Below are 14450 nucleotides of genomic sequence, written 5' to 3'. Positions count from 1 at the left end.
TAATTATGTTAACATTGTTTTACATGTCTTTACAATGTTTTGACCTCACATGGATATTTATGCATACACACACACCATATATCATGTATGTACATAGATACATCTATGAGGTCTGTCCAGAAAAAGTCCAGCCATTGTTACTATAATGAGAACAGTTTGCACAACATTGTGTAAACTGGCAGGCAAGGAGAGTGGACTGGAATGTGCATGTGTGGACAATGATGACTTCACTGTACTAGTCAGTGGGGGTGGTAGATGCCGTTGAGTGAGCATGTGTACTGTGTGGCCATCTCATTTGAAATGACTGAGCAAGTGGAGCAACAAATGCACACAAAATTTTTCATTAAGCTTGAACATTCCTCTATGGAATCAATTGAGATGATTCAGAAGGCTGCAGCAATGGACAACTGGTGATTGTCAGCTTCATCACAACAACATGCCTGCTCATGCATCACATCTCATGCAGAGTTTTTTGGCAAAACATCAAATCACCCAGGTGACTCAGCCCTCCTTATAGCCCAGATTTGGCACCCTGTTACTTCAGGCTTTTCCCAAAACTAAAATCACCTTGGAAAGAGAAGAGATAACAGACCGTTGATGAAATTCAGGAAAACACAATGGGGCAGCTGATGGTGGCTGGGAGAACTGTGTGAGGTCCCAAGGTGCCTGCTTTGAAGGGGACTGAGGCATCATTGTCCTATGTACTATATTTCTTGTATCTTCTTCAATAAATGTCTCTATATTTCATATTACATGGCTGGGTACCTTCTGGACAGACCTCTTGTATATATCTGTTCATGTGTATTTGTGTACCATATATACAACTCTATTTGTGTGAATTTATATACTATGTAACAATGTGAACATTTTTTCTCTTAACAGCTATTACCACATTCTTTAAAGGAGAGAATAATTCATGGTTGTGAGAAGTACTATAGTAAGTCCTTTGAGTAAACTGCAAGTTCCTGAGGGGACAAAAACTGCTTTCTGTAGTAGAGGGGGAGTGTGTATACTTTCCATGAGACTTTGAGAAGGGTGGCTCTAGTGGGGAGAGGGGAGAGAGTTGTGGATAGGGCAAAACTGTGTGGGATGTGGTGTTATTCTCCCCTGAGCTTTAAACATTTAAGAACTCCCTGTGTAGCTTCTTTTTTGTAAGAACTGGTGGAGGAACTAAGTTCCTTATCTATATAGATTCACATGATACAGCACCTAAATAGCACACGAGAGAGCAACAGCCCAGACACAGAGAAGGATTTGAAGACGAAATCACCCAAGCAATGCATATGTATCTTGGGAAAGATTTGAATAACCATAGAAATTAGAGCTGGAGAGTAATAGCCAAGATCACTTATATACTTGAACACAAAGAAGCAGCCATCCCTGACATTAGGAAGATAAAGTATATATTTGTGTATTATATACTGCTTATTGAATATTCCTACAAAAATGATACTAAACACTACGATCTGTTTTGTATTCTGAAAAACAGTTTTTTAATTTTATTAGTTGAACCAGCCATTGATTTTTCAGCAACCCAATCTTAACATGTGAGTGCAATTTTATATAAGTGGTTTTAATAAAACTATTAAAAATATGACCATGTCATATCAGCTTTTGTAAGTTGGAATCTTGGGCTCGATGCACTAACATGTTAGTGTTAGGCCTTGTAATGAACTTTAGCATTAAAGTCCATCTGAATCCATCTTGCCAGCGTCATCTCTCTGTCCATCCCTTCCTCTCCTACTCATCCTAATCTAAAGAGATCTCAACCACATGCACCGGAAGTCCCAGGTACGCAACCCTAAATGGCAATGCTTTCCATGACTGTTGTGTTCTTGTTGTCTGGAAAGCCTGTCTCCTCGATATCCAGTCCAGCCACTCTCTGCTTAAGGACACCTCTCTTGAGTCCCTCCAGGAAGAATGAATGGTTCAATTTTCTCAGCTTTCCCAGAATTTTATTTATATCTCTATTATAGCAGTTATGTTGCCTTTTAATTATTTGTTTACATGCATTCTTCTAGCCTAGAGGTGGGAGGAAGATGATTCAATATTATAAAATATGAACACATTCTGAATCTGTTTATGATTACTAACAACCATAATGCCAGAGCTAATGTGATGATTATAATATGCTAGTACATGTAACAGTAGTATTCTGCCCCAGCTATTACACCTGCACAAAATATGCATATGCTTTTTCTCACTCTTCATTGTGTTCTTCTTGGTTAACATTTGGATAATGCTCTAAGGTCTGGCACACCATGCATTCTCCTCTCATGTGACCTCTAGCACAGTGAATCTCAAATGTCAACAGGCATCTAAATTGCCTGGGCATTTTGTTAAAATGGAAATTCCAGTGCAGTTGATCTGGGGTGAGTCCTGAGATTCTGCATTTTTAATAGGCACCTGGGAGATACCAGTACAATTGATATGTAGGCTCTGGAAAACATGTTTCTGTTGCTGAGAATTGAATGGTTGTGAAGTCCTGGCAGAAAATTCATACATGAAGAATTTATATTTCAGATGATGTTTGGGTTCTAAAATCAGCCAGTACTACATATAGTTAAAATTATCTTTGAAAATATCATAGAAAGTTGCAATGGTTGAGAAGGGTACAATTTTCTCAATATGTTTAATGTAGCTTTGGGTTAATCCTTCATTTTGACAACTGGCATGGGATCAGTGAAAAATGCAAATAATAACTGGTTCCACAAAGAATGTGCACCCAGGCCCTCCAGTCCAACCTTTCTCTATGCCCTGGATGATATGTAAAACTTTAAAAACTATTCCTGACCAACATGGAGAGGACATTTTATTTACTGTCTTATCTGCAGTAATGGGATAATTCTTTGGTTGAGTACCATGTGAAATAGTCAGTTTACCTGGAGAGACCATGTTATAAAAAAATAAATATATGATAAATAGGGAAAACAATATTTTTAAGCACTAGAATTACAATGCCAGTGCTCTGAGAGGCATGTGGAAACTGAGGTTGCTGTGGGAAAAATTCCTTCTAACTTCCCATCTCATGCCCATTATGGGATATAAGTTCAATGAATGGGATGGCAAGCAGAACTCACATAGGTTGATTGTTATGCTTCTCACTCTTTCTATTTTTTTTTTACAGAAAGGACATAGCTTAATATGTATAAATTATATGCATGCAGTTCCAGTGTCCTCATATATCAATGCCAAGTACACGTGAGCTATGTATGTACTCCTGCCATCTATAGATTGAGACCAAAAGTTCAGAATTTCTCAAACAGACAGCATGTAAGTTAAGCAGTGGAGTGGAATATGGAAAGCCTGTCATAGAATATTGAATAACACAGTAAATGTATTTATGCTGAAATCCATAAACCTGTCATTTTCAGATCCCAATGATAAGCCAATGTAAGAAAGTGTACATGATATTTTCGTAATTCCTTATTCCTCTTATGGACTTTTTCTTGATAAAATATCTGGATAGCTTTCAATTCTTTGTTATCATTAAGTTCCTATTTTCTCTTTAGGGTGTAGTTGATTGTATTAGATCATTCTAGAATATTCATTTACTTTCACAAGTAACAGTGAAACTGATATGATTTTATGTCATTCTGTTAGAGACCAATGAAATTTTCAAGCACATGATTAAAGGCTGGGCAATAGTCAATGTCCTATAATTTATTTTCACACTTACTTCTTGCTTTCCGACTACCTGTTTCAGTTGACTGAAGTCAATAGTATTTTTGAAAAAGAAGATACTTCTTAAAATGCATGATTTGTTGTTCTTATTTTCCTATCTCAGAGTCAAACTGGACTAACAACCTGCTCTTAATGTCTCTGAGCAAGCTTATCTAGCCTCCTGCCTAAGAGCTTAGCTGAGAGACGATTGAAAATATTAAGATATGAAAACACACTGGAACAATAATAAACAACTCAGCAATATGCCTTCTAAGGTGGACAGATTCTTGGTAGGCAACCCTAATTATTGCAATCACTTTTAGGTGTTTTAATGCACTCAGCTGAATTATGCACCACACTGCTTCTGAATGACACAGCCATTTCTACTCCATTAATATGGAAGATTTCAGCCAAATGCTCTTAAACGATAGCTTCTCTTTATTTGTAATTTCAGACTCTATTGATTTCCTTCTGTTCCCTTCATTATGATTTCAATTGATTACCTTGGCAACTGCAATAACAATGATTGCACTTGACACTGTCTGAGACTCTTGAGATGGTATTTGAATAGGAATGGTATAATTTGGGAGAAAGTGCTTGCAAGAACCTGTCATTAACAGTACACTTACACTTTACTTTTATTGACTTTACTCTTTTTTGAGTAGGCTCTTGTCACAGAGTTGGATGTTAATAGGGTTACAGTAGTAGTTCAGATTTTTGCATCTCTACAGAAGGGTAAAGATTTTTACTGTTGAAGAGAATTGGATGGGGTTGCATAGACATACATGCATAAACATGAAGATATATAATGTGTGTGTGTGTGTGTGTGTGTGTGTGTGTGTGTGTAGTGGTGCCTTTTTGCCAGCACTGCCAACTCTGTGACTTATCATTCAGGTTAACATATCAGCTGGGGTGGGCAGTTGATGGTGGTTGAACCTTTAGTGGCATCATAACTCAAATTTAAGAGTCTAGCCATGATTTAATAAAGAATTCTACAGAATGTCTTTCTTAGGATTAAAGAACGAAACAAATTGCTTTATGTCATTGTCACACCACATAATTGAAAATTCAAAGGCCCAACTATGGATTGCAAACTGTGGATTTTATGCAAGCCGTTAGTTCTCCTCTTTAGCTCAACTAAAGGTCCTTTTAGGTTCTTCCTGAATGACTCTTTTCTGTATGAGATTCCTGGAGAATACCAGCTATGCAACATGAGGACAGCTGTGGTCACATTTTCCTTTTTCTTTCTTCCAGTGTTGTTTTAATTAAGTAGCTACACATTTATCCTGTTGATAATAGCCCAAGTCTTCTGGAACAGCAGAAGCTATTTGCCAAGTTGTGGGGCTACATGAGAATTTAGGAATACTAAGTTTCAACAATTTTCTGCTGACAGGGCATGCTCTCTCTATTCATTCTTTAGAATATATATAACAATCTGATTCCACAAAAAATTGACTTATTTATAAGAGATTTACCTGAAAACATTAATGTAGTGAGAAGAATCATGAATTCTAGGCTCATCTCTGCTATGGACTCTGTGACCTTCTACAAGTCAAGTCCATCTCTAGACCTCAGTGTCCTCATTTGCAAAACCAGAGGATTGGTTTCAGTGATGTCTAAGGATCTTTCTAAGTATATTTTTATAACATTTGACAAAGTAACTTGGTGAGCCAATTTATTATATGTAGATGTAATTCAATTTAAATGGGGTAGAAAGTGCCTGACATAAAATATGCATAATGTTCGCAGAATCTGCAAATTTTAAAAACAAACAAATAAATAGCAAAGAGGTTTCTTGAGTTTAAGCTATTTTCTTTCCCTCTTTAAAATCATCCACTTTCCCCCATCTGTGTAGCTCCATTGCTTTTGTTGAGCTGAAAGCTAATTAGATTTGATCAACTGTTTCCAGTTTGGAAGACACAAGATTCTAGTTCCACCCTGAGTATAATCAGTTTCTAGTTTGTTATTTCTTAAATTTATCCCCAGTGGGGGGTGAATGTACATGCAAGAGGATTGGGCATCACCAAGTCCTTATCAGAGGATGTTAAAAGGAGGATTTTCAGGGTCACACAGTGAATGAGCTGAAACTTCAGGGACATGAATCCTGAGGAGATACTGGGGAGGTTGGCCAGTTAAGATTTTATGTGTTGATTGTATATTATATCTTTTGTCATGGACTGTGAGACAAATAAGAAGAACCAGTAAATGGCAGTCTCTAGAGAAAAAGACAAAGGAAGAGGAAAGGGGGAGAAGACTGATTATGTCAGGTTCAGCCTTCAGTTCTCCTTTCTGAGAAGTCTGTGTTGTCACATGACTCTAGATTCTCATTTTGGTTTTGACGTGACCCATCCCTCATCACTGCCAGAAGTTAATCAGCATCTTCTGGATGAAAATCCTTCATGTTTACCATATTTAAGCATGCCAATCATTGACCAACTTCAATATTCAGACTTGCTTGTCTGTTGGTAATCATCCTGACAGCAGTCCTAAAAAGGGTCTGGGGTAAACAGTGGATGGATGACAGATGAATTCCTGGACAACAATGAAGAGTCAAGGGAAGGGATAATTTTAGTCACAGAAGCTTCACCTTTCTCTTTAACAAGCCTTATCCCCAAAACAGCCTCTACACATGGGGACCTTGGATGGTTAAGAGAACGTTGGTGCCCTGGCCAGTGTGGTTCTGCTGGTTGGAGCATTGCCCCCTATCCAGAAGGTTGCAGATTTGATTCCTGATCAAGGTGCATTCTTAGGCTGTGGGTTGGAGCCACGGTCTGGTTGTGTACAATACCCAGACCAGACATGTACGGGAGTCAACCAATCGATGTTTCTCCCTTCTCTCCCTTCCTTTTTCTCTAAAAGCAATGAGAAAAATGTCTTCAGGTGAGGATAAGAGCGGGGGGGGGGGATTGGTAACAATCACTTTATAAAGAAACACTGTTAAAGTAGTAGGAGGATGGAAAAGAGATTTAGGACCCATGTTTCTGACTTCCAGAGATATTGTTAATTGCTTCCTATCTAAACTGAAATACCAATTTAAAATGGTGAATACTCATAGAAGAGAAGTAACTAGACTATACCAGCATAGCCTTGGATAACATTATTAGATTTATAAAGAGGTTTCATATAAAAATCCCATTTGGTTCTCACACGAACATCAAACAGCAGATATTATCATTTTCTTTCTTTTTTCCCTAGAACAAGGTTTTCTTTTTTATTCTTTTAATATTTTTTATTGATTATGCTATTGCAGTTGTCCCTTTTCCCCCTTATCCCCCTCCACCCTGCACACCCCTCCCACCCACATTCTCCCCCACTCCATACCCCACTTTAGTTCATGTCCATGTGTTGTACATATAAAGTTCTTTGGCTTCTACATTTCCTATACCATTCTTAACCTCCCCCTGTCTATTTTGTACCTAACATTTATTCCCTATACCTTTCCCCCTTTCTCTCCCTCCCATTCCCCACTGATAACCCTCCATATGGCCTCCATTTCTGTGATCCTGTTCCTACTCTAGTTGTTTGCTTAGTTTGTTTTTGTTTTTGTATTTTTTAGGTTCAGTTGTTGATATTTGTGTTTGTTGTCATTTTACTGTTCATATTTTTGATCACCTTCTCTTTCTTAGATAAGTCCCTTTAACATTTCATATAATAAGGGCCTGGTGATTGCAAACTCCTTTAACTTGACCTTATCTGGGAAACACTTTATCTTCCTTTCATTCTAAATTGGAGCTTTGCTGGATAGAGTAATCTTGGATGTAGGTCCTTGCCTTTCATGACTTTGAATATTTCTTTCCAGTTCCTTCTTACCTGTAAGGTTTCTTTTGAGAGATTAGCTGATAGTCTAATGGAAACTCCTTTGTAGGTAACTGACTCCTTTTCTCTTGCTGCTTTTAACATCCTCTCCTTATCTTTAATCTTAGGTAATGTAATTATGATGTGCCTTGGTGTGTGCTTCCTTGGGTCCAACTTGTTTGGGACTTTTGGAGCTTCCTGGACTTCCTAGAAGTCTATTTCCTTTGCCAGATTGGGGAAGTTTTCCTTCATTATATTTTCAAATAAGTTTTCCATTTCTTGTACTTCCTCTTCTCCTGGCACCCTTATGATTCAGATGTTGGAATGTTTAAAGTTGTCCCAGAGGTTCCTAGGCCTCTCCTCACTTTTCTGAATTCTTGTTTCTTCCTTCTGTTCTGGTTGAATGTTTATTTCTTCCTTCTGCTCCAAATTGTTTATCTGAGTCCCGGTTTCCTTCTCATCACTGTTGTTTCCCTGTACATTTTCCTTTATTTCACTTTTCATAGCCTTCACGTTTTCCTCTATTTTGCAACCATACTCAACCAATTCTGTGAGTGTCTTAATTACCAGTGTTTTGAACTGTGCATTTGATAGGTTGTCTATCTCTTCATCACTTAGTTCTTTTTCTGGAGCTTTGATCTTTTCTTTCATTGTGGCCATTTTTTTCGTCTTGGCATGCCTGTTACATAGTAAGAGGCAGAGCCTTAGATGTTCACCAGGATGGGGCCACCCATGTTGCTGTGTTGTGGCACTGTATTTGGGGGAGGGGTCCAAGAGGTAACAGTGCCACTTGCTCAGCTCTTTGCCAGCTTTCAGTCACTTCCTCTTCTACTCACAAGTAAATTGGGTCCTTCTGCTGCTGATTCCCAGTGGCTGGTTTTGAGTACATTCTAGGACCCTGTGGGTCTCTCCAGCGAACTCTCATGTGAGTCTGGGAGTTGATCCCGCTGCCTAAACCACCACAGGTTTTTTCAGCCAGAGGTTTTGAAGTTTTATTTCCCATGCTGGAACCCTGTGGTCTGTCTCACTCCCATGTTGTTCCTCCCGGTTTATCTGCACAGAAATGTGGGACTGTCCACTCCACCAGCCACTGCCTTGCAGTGAGTTATCTCTGCCCAGCTGCCCATTTTCTCTGCCTGGCTGTTGGTCTCCGCCCCTCCTACCAGTCTGGATGAATGTTTCTTCTTTAACTCCTTGGTTGTCAGACTTCCATACAGTTCAATTTTCTGGGAGTTCTGGCTGTTTTTTGTTTTTAAATTTGTTGTTGTCCTCCTTTTGGTTGTGTAAGGAGGCAAAGTATACCTACCTATGCCTCCATCTTGGCTGCAAGTTTCATTTTCTTATGTTAATGGGGAAACAGACTCGTAGAGTCTGATGGCATTTATAAACATAGTAAAAGGCAAAAATGAGGAATTAAAAGCAAATATTACATTAGTTGGAATATTCTCTCCATTATAACACAGCTTCCTGCTAGAAAACAAAGCTCTGTATTTAGTAGAACTTATCTGGGAAATCATGTCAGGGTAGTCTGGGTTGTGAAGGAGCTGAAGTGACTTTGGCCTTCCTTAAGCATTGATTTTGGACCTCAGAGGTTGTAATTGCTAAAAGCAAGTGCTTTTCTTGGCATCACTTCCAGGAACTTACAGTAAAGCCTGGGATCTTTCCCCTGCTGTCAGTACTTGCATCCTGGCATAGCATACCACCCAATGGCTAACGGATCTGGGAGCCTGGCCTGGAACTTCGGAATGAGCAGATTTGCCTTGTGTTGGTGCCCTTTTGTAATGGCTGCTTGATTTCTCATTCCACTGCCAAGAAATGTGTCTTTCATGAGGACATTTGAAGGAGATGCTTTTTTGTTTAGTGATTTTCTGCACCAGCAGTTTCCTCATTTAGAGATTGAAATGGATAGACCTCACCTTGGGAAGTGATGTTCTAGAATGTGTTCCTTTTCTGGAAGCAGGCAGGTGGCAGGGACACTGAAGGCATGGGGTAAAAGAGGACATGTCTTTGTAAGGGAGAAAAGGGACTGTGTGAAGAGTGGCAAGTCCAGGGGATGATTTTGGCCATTTCTTCCCAGAACTTAAATATTATAACCAACTTTGCCTGCCAGGACTATAGCAAAGAAATCCTGTAGAATGTATCATCAGCAATGTGATTTCTACTAGGAGATTTTAAAAAATGCTTGTCAGTAGGCATCCTTGATATTATGAATGTGCCACTTGAATGGAAGTTTAGTAGAACTTCCATTCAAGTTAAGTTTAACTGAGTCACCATTATGGATATATTAGCGAAGATTTTAACAACCCAGGGACTGAACAAAGGGGAAACAATCACATAAACTTGAAGTTTATGCAGACAGAGGGATGATTGCATTGGGTGACTGTCATTAGGCACAATGGTGTACATAAAACAATACACTATTTTCAAGTATACTGTATCTTAAGGGATTGCATGTTTTGAAATCCAAATGGTGGCTTAGGCACAAGATAGTTCTGAGTCAAAAGCCAGCTCTGTTACTCATAACCTTTGTGACCTTGGAAGGGTGATTTAATCTTTCTGAGCCCCAGATTCTTACTGTTTATTGAGCATTGTTCTATGCATTTTAAATACATTAATTTATTACTTCTCACAGTAGTGGGTACTTCATTCTTATCTCCAACATACTGATAAATAGAACCACTCTCAGGTCAGGGCAAGAGGGATTTCTTTCCTGGGCCTTGTACTTTAATGAGCCCTGCTCAAGCACTTCTCCAGCTGTGCCCTTCCGAATGGACAAAGAGTCTATGGGGCCAGTGGGGCATGCCTGAGTAGATGATTGAGAGACAGCCATAGGGTAGCTGCACAGGAAACTTGGATTCATGTGGCAGAGTAGTTTAAACATTGTGCCCTCATTGTAAAGGAAGAGCATGGTGGAAGAAAGGAGTGTTTGCTACTGGCAAACTGTCCTGGTGCCACCATGCTCCAATAGGGTAACTGGAGAATTTTACATATGAACTTTGTTTTCCTAGTATAATGTAAAATGCAGCTGCATTTATGGTCTCAATGTAGACATTTGCTATGTGGGTCTCCATTTGTACTGTTTCCTGAGGCTGCACAAATGTTAGGGGAAGGTCTATAGATTAGAAAATCAAGGCACATAGAAGTTAAATTATTCATCCCATATTATAGAGCATAAAAGTGATAGAGCTATGTTTAGACACAGGTGCTTTGGTTCCACAGTCTGAGTTCTCACACTATGCTATTGTCACAGTTGAATTTAAGGAATCTGTGGAGAAGTTCTGACAAAACTTCTCATCATCCTTTATGTCTTGTCACCTCGAGCAATGGTCATGCAAGAAGATCTAAGATTTATGTGCTGCTAAAGGTGGCAGAGCATAGTAGCAGCCAGTGTCATTCTGCTTTCCAGGAGACCCATCATGCCCTGGTGCTGACTCAGGGATCCGATGGGAGTGAGAGACAGGCTGAACCATAAACTGAATCATCCAGAGAGGAACCATTTTCAGCCATCAGAGAAATTAGAATATTAGATAGAATTTGGTTTGAGGAAATTAGGGATTTAGTTACTAAGAGAAGAAAAGAGATATAAAGCACTGGTGTGGTAGAATGAGCTTGGACTTTGAAGTCAGACCTGTATCTGAATCTTAGCTTTACTATTTACTTGATGAATGACATTGGCAAGTTATTTAAGCTCACCAGGCCTTTGTTCTCTTGATTGTGAAAATGGATAAGACAGAAATCCCATGGAAATAAGAGAAATCCATGAAAAATCATTTTCATAGTACGTGACATGTAGATGGCACCCCATAAATGGAGATATGAACAATAACATAAATACTAGCAGTAGTAAAAAAGAGTTAATAATAATAGTGATAATAGCTAATGTTCACAAAGAGTTTACTACATACTACCAGATGCTCTGCTAAGCATTTTATGTATTTTAGCACTCTAATCCTCCTAACAAACCAATGACAGACTTCTATTCATTCTCCTTTTAGAAGTGTAGAAACTGAGACATCACAAGGCCAAGGCAATTTCCCAAAGTCACTGGGATGATGAAGAAACAATACTCTAAGGCAGGAGTCAGTCAGCAAATTTTTACTGTAAAGAATGAGATGTTAAGTATTTTAAACTTTGTGGGCCAGAAGGTCTCTGTCATAACTACTCAACTCTGCCCTTGCATTGCGAGAGCAACCATGAACAATACATAAACAAGTGAACATGGCTGTCTTCCAATAAAATTTTATTTATGAATATTAAAACTGAAATTTATATATTTTTAACATTATAAAATACTACTCTCCTTTTGACATTTTTCCGAACCATTAGCTTACCAGGCCGTACAAAATAGTCAGTGTGCTGGATTTGGCCCAAAAGCCATATTCACTGTTCTCTGTTCTAAGCAAACAAGCCCAGGGCAGGGACACCTGTGCTTGTCTAAGGTAGCTTAACATATTTTTGGTCTGGTCTGGCTCCAGAATCTGCTGTGATAAGTAAGGGCAGGAGAAGGGGCAATAGGAGGGAAAGTAAAGGAAAACCTTAATATTTTAAGGTTTGTCCCCAGATAGTTGAAGTCTCATTTTAGAGATGGAGATGTTATTTGACTTGGAGAGATCCTTAAATAAACATGTTGGTTATACAAAAAAAAAAGTGTAGATTGGATAGGAGACAGACTAACTCCCTTGAGTGAGAGTGCTTTTCTTGGGTGGGTATAAGATTTCTCCTGATCCACAGAAGAAGGACTACTGGGTGCAGAAGTGGACCTTTGTGGGCAGCAGGAAGGAGTCAATGCTGGGAGGAAAACAAGCCATTTCTGAGAGATCAGCTCTAGGAAAGAATGCCTGGTCCTGAGAAGGGAGGCATCTGAAGAAAACCGCCATTTTGTAGGACTATGTAAAGGAACTGAAGAAATCGATATCTGAGAGCCCACTGAAAACTATTTTTAGTTCTAAGGTGCAGTGAGCTTTCTCAACCAAAGTAAGCAATACAACCTAGCTTAACCTTGTATTGCAGAGGCCAAGGAGGGGAAAGGAGGGACAATAGATAGCTTTCAGGCCCAAGTAAACAGTTGATTAGCAATAAAGAACTGACAGAAAAGTCTGTTTATCCCTTGCCTGTTTTTATTGATGTGCTACCAAACATAAATATTCTGCTCACCATCAAAGAGACATTCATGAAGTCCTTGCTTCAGGCACTGAGTGTTATGATGGGTTTATATAATAGAGAGAGAAAGCTTTTGTTCACAAAGACCTCAAAATCTCAAAAATTTTTCCAAATATCCAGGTAGCACTTCTTTTTTGCTAGTACAAATTGGAACAAATATTTCAAACTCCATTAGTGAGCCTGATGCTTATCTAATATTAAGACTTAGACTAGGTAGAGAAGCTCAATGAGTCTGAAGGGCAGAATCAAGCACGTTCTGCCCAGTTAAGAGTGGCCAACCTGCTGGTGCCAGCCGGTCACTTCTCCCCACCTGCTTCTTCCTTCTCCCACCACCTGCTGCTGACTGATCACTTCAACCATTGCTCTGTGCACAAAAACAGTGACACTTTTACTTTTTTCAGGTGGAATAGGATAACAGCAACCAAAAAATGTGGGAGGTGTATAGAAAATGAAATAAGTAGAGACAAAGAAAGTATTCTAAGTTATTCTGCCCACTGAGAAGTTTTCTTTAGATCTAGTATTCAAGGCCAGGGTCTGGACATATTTAGGTGTACATCTAAAGTACACCTAGCTGGGATCATTTTTAATATCCTTTCCTCTCCAAATTTATTAGAGAAAGTCCCATGCCTTCAATTCAGACAGAGTACCTTACATGTCACATACTGCCTTGGAAGTCTTTTATAGGGAAAAGTTGGTGCTTCATGGAGAAACTGTACTATCTAGATTGTAACTTTTTGGGCTATGTGATTATGATTCTAGGGAAGCTATGTTAGAACTCTGTAAAAGTTGAAGTTAGCTGATAGTAATGAAAAACCTCTCTTGCCTCAAAATAAGCAAATTCTAACCAGTGAAGGTTAAACTGACCCCGGACTTCTCCACAGAGAGAGAGCTAGGTTTGTCCCAAGCACACATCACTGTCACGCTGCCCGAGCTGTAAATGCGCATGTTTTTTGCATTGGGTGTAACAGCTGAACTGGTTGTTAATGACTGAACAGTTTCCTCATTTAGAAGTTAAATAAAATCTCTAACATGTTCATTTTGTATCTAGGTATGAGTCATGATTTTATCTTTTTTTTTTTAAATATTTTATTTATTTATTTTTAGAGAGGGAAGGGAGGGGGGGAGGGGGAGAGAGAGAGAGAGAGAGAGAGAGAGAGAGAGAGAGAGAGAGAGAGAAACATCAATGTGCGGTTGCTGGGGGTTATGGCCTGCAACCCAGGCATGTACCCTGGCTGGGAATTGAACCTGGGACACTTTGGTTCCCAGCCCGTGCTCAATCCACTGAGCTACGCCAGCCAGGGTGATTTTATCTTTTTTAAAAATTATCCTTTAACCTTTTTTGCTAGTTTGCAGATTAGGAGATCACTCCTGGTAGAGTCGCCACAGTCACCTGCCAAGGTACAGATAGACGATGTGTTTGTCTTTCTTATTTCTACCACCTCAGTTTATCCTAATACTTATATCAAATTTCATGTTAATCCATATCAGAACTCTGGGGCATAGAAAATAAGTGTCTTTCTGGATTGGGGGAAATATTTTTTAATAGCCTTAAGGCATATCATTCTGCATAGCAGCATACAGACATCAGTTACAAACTTCCGACTCCTTTTCTCCTCTATTACCTTCAGCTAATAAGCTTTGCAGAAACAGAATCACAATCCTTGATTTTTCCCTGATAGCTTAAAATAAATGTTCTTTTAAGTTGTTCTGCCTATCCCTCCTAAAAATCAGCAGATAAATATCACACCTGTTTTGGGTCTTTGCAGACCAAAATAATTGACCAAGAGACAAAGTTTTAAAAAGTGAAAACTGTACACTTCTATGAGAACATT

This window comes from Phyllostomus hastatus, unplaced genomic scaffold, assembly GCF_019186645.2.
Source record: "Phyllostomus hastatus isolate PE091 unplaced genomic scaffold, TTU_PhHast_1.1 phas_contig_34, whole genome shotgun sequence".
NCBI classification, from domain to species: Eukaryota; Metazoa; Chordata; class Mammalia; order Chiroptera; family Phyllostomidae; genus Phyllostomus; species Phyllostomus hastatus.
This window is presented reverse-complemented; position numbering follows the sequence as displayed.